Source organism: Cyprinodon tularosa, unplaced genomic scaffold, assembly GCF_016077235.1.
Source record: "Cyprinodon tularosa strain WSP-4 unplaced genomic scaffold, ASM1607723v1 ctg1065, whole genome shotgun sequence".
Lineage (NCBI taxonomy): Eukaryota > Metazoa > Chordata > Actinopteri > Cyprinodontiformes > Cyprinodontidae > Cyprinodon > Cyprinodon tularosa.
In genome coordinates, this window is record NW_024037855.1 from 55,863 (window position 1) to 66,350 (window position 10,488).

The following is a 10,488-nucleotide window of genomic DNA, read 5'->3' on the forward strand; positions in this document are numbered from 1 at the left end:
AAGGAGTCTCTGCTGCAGAGGTTAATAACTGTGGTGTGACTGTGTGAAGCTCCGTTATGATAAAAAGGTTAGTTGCATTAGCAATGGTGGCTGTAGGCAAAGAAGCAGACAAATTCGGGGCTGCAAGTCAACGTATAGTGCTTCAAAGCAGGCATTGATAATGGTAACGTGTTGTGAAAACTGTCTTAATTCACTAAAGGCACCTGCTGGTGTCTGGCCTGTGATCTAAACATGAATTGTTGCTCTGTGACTTCAAGATAAATTAGAATAGGGTTATTTTAAAGATATTCTGATACACCAGGGTAACTATTTCACAAATGTAATGTAATGCAGCTTAAATTTTAAATTCTATAATAATGCTACAGGAATTTGCTTTGGTCAAACTGGCATGAATAATAAAAGGTAAAAATTTAAAAGCATGAGAAGTTTAATAATTTTCCTCACTTGTCTGAGAAAGTTAAAGAAATATAGGTATGTTATAAAAACATTGCAAGATATTATTCTATCATGATTTGTATGATAATGTAAAATGGAAGAAATACAAAAGATCTGTAAAAATATGTATTCTAAGTAAAATGCAAGTCCTCTGAAAATATGGTAATATGTATTCACTCAGTACTGGACTGTGCTTTCTTTTTATTCATTCACTGCATCAATGTGTCCCAGCATATGGGCTTTCAACATACCCCTCCAGTGTGTTTGTTGTAAAAGCCTATGCTGCTTTGATAGTGGCCTCCAAGAGATCTGCATCATCATGTCTGTTGTCTCTCATTTTCTTCTTGATAGAATTTCAAAGATTTTAAATGTGGTCAGGTCTGGTGAGTTTTCTGGCTAACCTAACACAGTACTGCAACATTATGGTTTCTGAACCAGCTTTTACTACAGTAGTCATGAATTCAGCATCTCCATAAAGCTTGTCATCCAGAAGATACATGCCTTAAAAAATATGGTAGATTACTGTGTTGACATTGAACTTTAAAAAGTACAGTGGAGCTTCACCAGTGGATGACATGACAGCCTATATTAACACTGATTGTGTAAACTTATTTAACTTAACAGTCTACACCTTGCGAAGCTCTACAAATTACTTAAAAGGTATTGTTTTACAATCATCTGAAAACCCTACTTGTGCTATTTACTGTGTCCCAGATATATATAAAGTATACTCTCTTTCTTTATGGTTGTTTTGTCATAACTCACAATATATTTTGTATCATTGATTTATTTTTATGAAAATTGAAAAACCCAGAATGTCGACCTCTCAAGGGCCTGCTTGGAGCATGCGTTGATGGAGAATTCACTACGCACACAGTGCTTCTAGGCTTGTCCTTATTGGGTTAGAGATCATTGCAGGAGTAAGATAATGGTGTAGTCCACCTCAGTGGTTAGCTGGTTGTCAGGCTCATCTTTATTATGGAAGCCATGACACCACAAAGCTAATCTGTGTAACACCTCACAACGATTAAGCAGCTGCAGTCCTGAGTTACAGGCTTTGATCTTTCATACCTTATTCCTCACCTGTAGTGTGTGAGGGACAGGTGGTGGTGGTTGATGGAGTTTTTGGATAGAGTCTTCTGAAGCAGAAAAAGCATGGGGTGGCTGAGAACTATGAAGTTGGGGAGGTGGCTTGCAGTGAGAGGAACCTCATACAGTTCCTGTCACTGTATGAGGAGTTGGATTTTTCATGATTTTATTTAAATGTGGAGGTCAGTGGTAGGTAACAGTATTTTTTTGTATACACAGAACATTGTCATGAACTGCTATTTGTTGACTTAGGTTTTGTTTGCCACTGTTGTTGTAAAAGCCTCTTGCTCCCAGTATTAAAACTGATCTGAAATTTTTCTTTTATTGTAAGTTTAGTATTTAGATTGACACAAATTAATTCTAAAGTAAACTGTCAGGGATTAACCAATTATATTTTTAGGTCATTGGAGATTTTTACTCCATGTCTCCAGTAGCAGCACAGAAAATAAAGAGTTAATTTGCTCCTATGCTCCTTAGCTCTGCAATATTGGAATTATATTTATAGCAGCACTCCCTTTTGTTAAGCAGACAACATAATAATCCTGGTAGATTTCTTTTGGAGGTAAATATAGTGATTAATAGAGTGATGAACGTTTGAGTTAGGTAACTTATGATCAAAGATGTGTACAACATAGATGACTGGTTGCCAATCCCACCAAGATATCCTTTTAAATTAGAACCAGTATTTTAGTAAGCTTGATTAATTACACATATACTTTCATTTTGTATTCAAGGTGTTTTACAGTGCTCAAATTTCAAGACAGAGTGCTACCAGCAGTGTTGGGAAAGTTCTCTTTCTACGTGAACTAGTTCAAAGTTCAGTTCACACATTTTAAAATGAACTAGTTCAGTTCATAGTTCACAATTCCAAAAAACGAACTAGTTCATAGTTCTTTTTTTTCTTTTTTTTTTTTTATATATTGCTCAATTACACCATAGCCTACTGTAGAACCACAGACAGCAATTATTTTATCAGTTGTAACTCTGAAACTGTGCGTCAGATTTCATCTTCATATCCAGTTTTGAATCCTTATCCAACCAGGGTTTACATTAGCATTGAGGGGACAGCATTTCCCCATTGTTGCTTTAATGCTTTGTTGCTGTCCATTCACTTCACACTAGTAGCAGCTGCAGCTTTCACCCCTACAGTATATTCTCAAAAACATCAGGAAAAATGTGCTGCTTGAATGGTCTTTTTTATGAGTAATTATTAAAAGAAAAATAGGAAAGTAGTCTTTAAGGTGCAAATGTTTTTTATTTTTATTTTAATAATTTTTTCCATTTGAAATTCCATTTCAATACATACTAAAAAGGAATCCTGGAAAATTATACCAGGCAGGTTTAACAAACAAGTTACATGGATAGTAAAACCCTCAAGAACAGGGGTCTTCTTTTCCAGACCAAGGACCCCCAAACTGATGGCGAGATGGAGCGGGGACCCCCTATTTATATATATTGTATGAAATTGTGTCCTATAGTCACTCTATTACAGATGGAGTAATGTAAAGAAATTAATTTCTCCCTGGGATTATTAAAGTTTTTCTGATTCTGATTCCTGGTTGATGGGACAGGTGTTGTGAAGGAAACGGTGCCCAGCTTGAAAGAGCTCCTGTGTGTCGCTGAATGTGTGCATTGATGACTGAAAGACATCTTCTGCCTCCATTTATCTGTTTACTACAGTGTGTTGATTTCATGTTAATGAGTATAGACATTTCAATTAGTGGGGAAAAAAAATGCAGGGGGGGAATATAAAAATATCAACTAACCATGCAGACCCTCATGCAGTACCGCCGTAGACCCCCTAGGGGTCGCGGATTCCCTGTTGAAGACCTCCGCTCAAGAAGATTTTACTAACACAAACTGAGGGACCAGGCTGAGGTAGGAATTTAAGGTTACTGAAGTGCGGATTTTTTTACTGAAAGCCGGCGGGCAAACTTGTTGCCATCATCCTCACCGACCACCTGGTCATAAACCTGTTTTAAGTCGCCTCCATGCTGCTGTGGCTTCCATGCTGCATTTTGTTTTGATGACGCACGCGGCTGTAGGCTACGACGCTGGTAGCTGCTGTTGCCAGATTGGGTGTTTTTCCCGATACATATTAAGGCCTGTTTACGGTGTGATTTAGCCGGGGTTTCGCCTGGAGGGCTCTATAGAAATCTGGCAACCTATTGAACGGAGTTGAACTGATAGAGCGTGCCGTTCACAGACACCAGAATGAATGAGTTCACAATAACGTTCATCAGGCAATAATGCAGTACGTTCAGTTCACGTTCGCCCAAAATATGAACGAGTTCATGAACTTTCGTTCAATGAACGCGTTCAGGCACAACACTGGCTACCAGTGCTTGGTTTTTTAAACTTGTCTATGAAACAGGTAGCTAAATGGTTTATATTATAGTTTTAGAGAATATTTATTTGAATGTATTCATTTCAATTTTGCCCCTGTGGATCCATCCTGAACTCAATGTAATATTTCTGGTACATTTGAGTGAGAAGTACTAAGGAGGTGAAAGTGCAGACCTCTATGTGTATGTCACCTGCTATGTCAAATATTTATTGGCTCACACCCTTTAAATTTGTTTCTTTTGAGATATAAGTATTTAAGTGACGCTTAATGACAAACACAAAAAATCACATAACTATAATTTAGTTATATATGGAAATTTATTGGGAAATCAGTTTGATGAATCTACTCATATCAAGAACATTTCCCTAAAGATAAATAAATAAAAAATAAATTAATTAATCTAAAAACAATTTCCTGTATATTTTAAAGAAATAGACATCAAAACAAAATTATTAGAAATACTATATAGAAATTCCAGTAAATTTTCAGAGCCACATAAATGATGCTTTGCAGGTACCGGTTCATAAAGAAGATGTTTATAGAATCTCATTCATGCATCTATATAAATATCTATTACAGAGATGTTAAATCTAAAAATGTATGAATACTCCTTTAGTGCTTCAATTCCTTTGATAAGTGTTTAATGTACACTTAAGGTATATATTTTCAAATTAAGTGGATTAAGTTGGAAGGTTAATAACACAAACATTAAAACAATTCTCAGAAAGTATCCTTTAACATTTTCTGAGTGAGCAAAGCAAAGAGGAAGTCTATTAAGGTGCAGACACACTTCAGATCAGTTCCTTAATCCTGTAAGAGAGTGACCAGTAAGACAAGACAAGTAATGTAGGATACAAAGACATGAGCCACAACTGTCAGCCTAAGATGCAAATAAGCTCTTGGTAGCAGTGCCAGAGACATCCAACAACCATAGCTGAAACCATTTGAAGTTAGAGCTTTACTGCCAAAGATGTGATCAAAGGCATTCTGCCAGGAGAGCTTCATTTTGTCTGGCTCTTGATCTCTGTTTCTTTCTCCCTTTCGCTCTCATTTATTTTCGAACATTCATATGTACCCCAAGATGACATACTTTTATCAGCCAAAAAGAAATAAAAAGGGAAAAGAGGTGATAAGAACGGGAGACATTAAAAACATAGACATAAAGGATGAGAAACCAGTGATTCTTGTACTGCTGGTAATACTTCAACTTGATATACCTTCCTAAAGCTTTCTAAAATGTATTTACAGTGGTGGAAAATTTTGTTTGACCACTGTTCATTTCTGTGTCATAATCATAATATTGTAATATACATTTGGAGCAAGTAATTGAAAACAATTACAGAATTAATGAAAATAGTTGTTTTAAATGGTTATTGAGTCACATATGTGTCGGGTAATGTTTGGTTTATTGAAAGGTGATATCTGCCCCTGTGCCACTTTGTTTGACTGACATTTAAGCACATGTATTTGTGGACTAAAAATATGAACTTTGTTATGACGGTACTGTTGCTGATCTCCCCAAAAATGTATTTAGTGCCAATAACAGTAGTGAGAAGCTAAGCGTCCATTGTTTGCCTGATTTGGCAGTATATAGCGGTTACGCCATTTTAGAATAGTGTCCGTGCGTCTAGTGGATGAAAAAGTAGTGGACTCGAAATTTCCCACAATGCACTTGTGGTGATCACAAGTAATGATCATCCTTGGTCAATATATGAGCAGATACTGTATAACCCCAAGTACTTTGCAAGGAGTCCCTATACAAACTGTGGAAAGGGTGGTGAAGCGGCAAGCGGTGAATTCCGAGTGGGGAGAGCATTCACTGCTCCGATCTCACCTCGTGCTTTTAGATAGAGCTGAGGTGTTGTCAAAAAGCAGCACCACATTGAGAGAGCAGAGCGGTGATCGTTGAACTTAAAACGAACTGAACTTTCCTACGAAATTGCAAAATGGCAACCAATCAGGGACTGGTTGTAGGTGTAGCATTTTTTCTTTAAAATGGAATACATAGAAAATTATGTTGAAATAAGGAATGCTCTCATTAGGTATTTAGAAGGCTTTAGAAAAGGCAGTTTTAATTCAGTCCAGGAAGAACTCGCTTACCTTCAGCCCGGTCTGTCACTGCCCACTGTCTAGCACCAAAGAAAATCCAACAAAATTTGATCAAATCAGAGCAGGGTCTTGTTTAACCAAACTGGACAAACGCTACTTGGGGTGGGTGTGGCTGCTGTTCACCGATGCCCACAGTGAGGGACCAAAATTCATAATGCAGACATGTCATTTGGAATATTATGAAAAAGCATCTAGCCAGTTTTTCTTGATTGAGCCTGCCTCATTCACAATAGCTTGATCCACCCTCTCAGTCACATTAAAATTTTAATCATATGCCACTAATTCCAATCAGAATATTCCAAATGGCATATTTACAGGATGCACTCTTATTATAATTTACCATTTATTCTGATTAACCATGACCATGTAAAAGTAGATAATGCAGAGATAGTTCTGAGGGAGTAACTAGGACAGGTAGCAAAACTCGGAATACATATAGACAGACCAATAAAAACCTTTAATAATAACTAAACAAGGATTTTAATGATATGAAAAGAGTGAATATGTAGCTATTGCAAAAAAAGAAGATGCATGGTATTCTGCATTTAAGCTATACTCATCCATCCCCACATCTCTCTCCTCTTCCTGCCTTCCAGCTCAAGACTGTTCCCACCATGGTCGTTGACCATAATGAAAAAGGATGCCTTGTGTATATGTGCATGTGGATGCGCATATACACACTTGCTAGTGCGTGCAGAGGCATGTGACGTGTTTCGTAATGAATAAGGATGTGCTGTGTGTGGAGCTGGTCGTTAATCACTGGCAGTGCTGGCAGCTAACAGATAAGCAGATTGATCCAAGGCCACTGAGGGAACGTTGCTTGGCACTGGACCATTCATCACACATACAGCCCAACACACACAGGCCAATGCATTAACTGAGCACAATAACTGTGGAAAGGCTAGCAAAAGTGCTTGAGAATCTCTCTGACTAGCCGTCTGTTAGTGCCTCTGAGCTTTACTAGAGAACAAAGTGAGCTTTAAGAAGAAGAGAGAGCATAAGAGACATTATTAACAATGGCTCAGTGACTGCTCTTATGGAAATCCCAGTTTGGCATTTGCTGCAGAATAAAAAAAGCCCAGAAATGCATACGCTCAATAGCATAGATGGAGAGCAATGAAGGTCCTCTCTTTGGTCATTCAGAAATCCTACAGGGGCGTAAGAGACTTGGGGCCTAAAAAAAGAATGGGCGAATGGAAGAATGGATCCTTGGAGAGAAGACAGAATGACAGGATGACAGAACACAGTTAAAGACATGCTCCACTACTGTGTGACATCTTGGCAGGCCCACCAGAGAGATCGGGAGCCAAGCTAAATACAGTCAGAAAGGGATAGGAATCCTGGGGAAAGATGGAGGTGAAACCCCTGTGGCTTCACTTTTGCATTGCTGCTATCCTGTGTTTAGCTGTAAGAGAAGAGGCATTTATAATAGAGGATGTTGGAAAATCAAGTCTCAGGCACAACTTTACGGAGAAGAAATACAAATTATGTGGGAAAATATTTTAAAATGTATTTTAATGGTTAAATCAATTAAATGACATTGGAATATTTCCATATGCAGACAATTGGTTTGCCATCACCATTCGATCTCTCTGCATCTGGAAGTCCTATGGGATCTTAGCCTCGTCATTCGGTCCTTCTCCACCATATTTGGAGGTGTTTCCAACCAATACTCTACACAGATGTTCCTGTACACTACTCCAGCCACTTTGTTATGGCTCTCCATGTAAGCCTTCCCTGTTACTATCTATTAATTATGAGATCCTATCTCGTAATTCTGAGAAAAGAACTCATAATTACAAGATACTGATCTTGTAATTATGAGATAAGCTGTCTGATTTCGTTGGTGAATGCAATACACTTCCGTACGTTAGAAACATTAGGTGTTACAAACACAAACATGGTATGTCCTTTTGAAGAGGATCCAATTAAAAAATGAGAAGCATTCATTTGCAGAGAATATTTACAAGGAAAGTTTCATCAGACCATGTATCTTTCATATTCTGAAAGCAACAGTTTCACCTCACAATCCATGCATCCATGAACTTATCCATCCTCATATCTGCAGCACTACAGACTTCTTTAACAGGTATTAAACAGAAGTTGACATTGGTGAGAGCGCATTGATGTGTGATAACAGCATTATAGAAAACAACTACATAGTTAAACAGTCCCATAGAATGAATTCAAACTGTGTCTCCTCTATCTTCTAGGTTTCAGACTACCTCTACATTATATTAAGTATACTTCATATAAATTTAACTTGAGCACCAATCTTCTCCTACTCCATCTGCCTCTCATTTGCAGCCCTGTTGCCCTGTTTTTTAAACTCTTTTTACATTTTTCCTTTATTTTTATTTTTGCATTAAAATCTCTATTTTCAGCGTTGAAAAATACACACTTCCTGTTGCCTGTCGTCATGGTGACTCCTTGAATCAGAGTTTCGCTGATAATGACTTTTCATACTTGGTACGCAAATGTTCTATTTTCAGTTGCCCTACTCAGAGTTGATTAAACTAACTCACAGGAGCTTTTATGATACCGAAAACTCTGAGTTTCCAACCTTATGTCATGTTGGGAGCAAGGTTTCTAACCCACATGCAGAACACATGGACTCAGAGGGAAAAAGTTCAACAGTTTATTGAGAAACAATGCAAATAAAGTACTGATGTAGAATAACAGGTCCAGGACTGGTCACGACTGGGTTCTCTGCAGAGAGGGACAGTTCAGTTAGCTGGGATCCAAATACTGTAGCTAGTTGAGTTAATGCAGGTTTTTACCTGTTCGATGATTTGAGCAGAGCGGCAGAGGGGGGGAACCAGGAGGGTCCATAGGCAGAAGGCAGGCAGAGGGCTTGGCAGAGGCAGGGCTCGACTTCAGACCTTGCAGTGTTCTGATCTGAGTTACTTTCCAGTTCTCTTCTTGAGAGCGGGCAGGCAGGTTCTGAGAGTTTGATTTTCCAGGGTTCTTCTGAGATCAGACAGGCTGGTTTCAACTAAGAAACTCCTCCAGAGTTCCAGGGTTCAGTCAGGTTCTTCCTAGGAAGCAGAGAGGACAAAACTGGTTAGGTTCAGGTTCAGGTTTTCAGGGGACTCAGAGAATCAGACAGGTTGGTTGGCTCAGGCTTGCTAACCGTAACTGGCTTAACACTCTGGCACTGGAATGTTGCTCTGCCACTGCTTACGGTAAATGCTGGTCTCCTGATGAGCAAACAAGCCACAGGTGTGGTAGTCAGCTTCAGCTCCAGGAGACCTAGGGCGCCCTCTGCTGGAGAAAGGTGGACAGACCTCCAGATCACAACACCTTAGGCTACATCAATTCAGAGTTGATGATTTGAGTCGGAGTATCTTAAACTTGTTTTGTGAAATGGGCCACTGGTGTTTGCTGTAATGTTTAGAGACCTGTTTCACAAAGCAGGTACCATAGTTTATCTGAAAATAAATCTTAGGTTCTTTACATAACCATATATTAGTTTTCTTTTTCTTTTAAATAATGACATTTTGCTAATATATATATTTTTTAAAACCTACTTTATTAATTTGATATGAATCAAATAAATACATTGGAATAACCTTTCCAAAATATTTTAAGATGATTAAAGCAGAAAACTACCATACTTTGGTTTCCAAGTCCAAATCTGATTTATCCGATGGAACCTAGTGCCATTTTTAGGAATAAGACAGAGGGTGAATGCAACAAAAATGAATGTTCTTCCCAGATAAATATTTATTTTCCTAAACAAACCTATAGGATATTGAAGGTGAACATTTCAGGTCTTAGACAAATGTTCTTAAGATTTGTACAAATTGAACAAATTTACATTTAAAATAAGAAAAAGTTATTGCATTGTCTTATTTCAAGTACATATTATCTAATTATCTTATTTTAAGAGTAAAAATACACATTCCATGGGAAACAACATCTTATTTATCTACTTAAATTAAGAGTACATACACTGTACATACACTTGAAGAAATTTTTACTTCTTTCTAGATAGTTTCTGCAGTGTAACTCTGCAATCCAGATGGAGTCCTAGGAAAAGAAAATGGTAAGGGGATATACAGTGAGGAAAATAAGTATTTGAGCAGCCTCCTATTTTGCAAGTTCTTACACTTAGAAATCATGAAGGAGTCTTAAATTGCCATTGTTGGTATGTACATATCCACTGTGAGAGGCATAATCTAAAAAAAAACAAAAAAAAATCCAGAAATCACAATTTATGATTTTTTTAAACTACTTATTTGTATGATACAGTTGCAAATCTATCAGCTCGAATTTAGATCCTCAAAGACCATAAAAGCAACACATTAACACCTGTTTTGGCACTGTCTAACCTTTAATAAATATGGGAAGGCAATCGAAATGACCATAGAAAAATGTATGAAAGATAATATAAAATATAAATGAATATACAATATATTCTTATTTGCTAGTAAGGAAGTAATCAGAAGCTGTGGTCGACAAAAGATCCTCCTACAATTAAGGATCAGACCAAAGTTTTCAGGGGA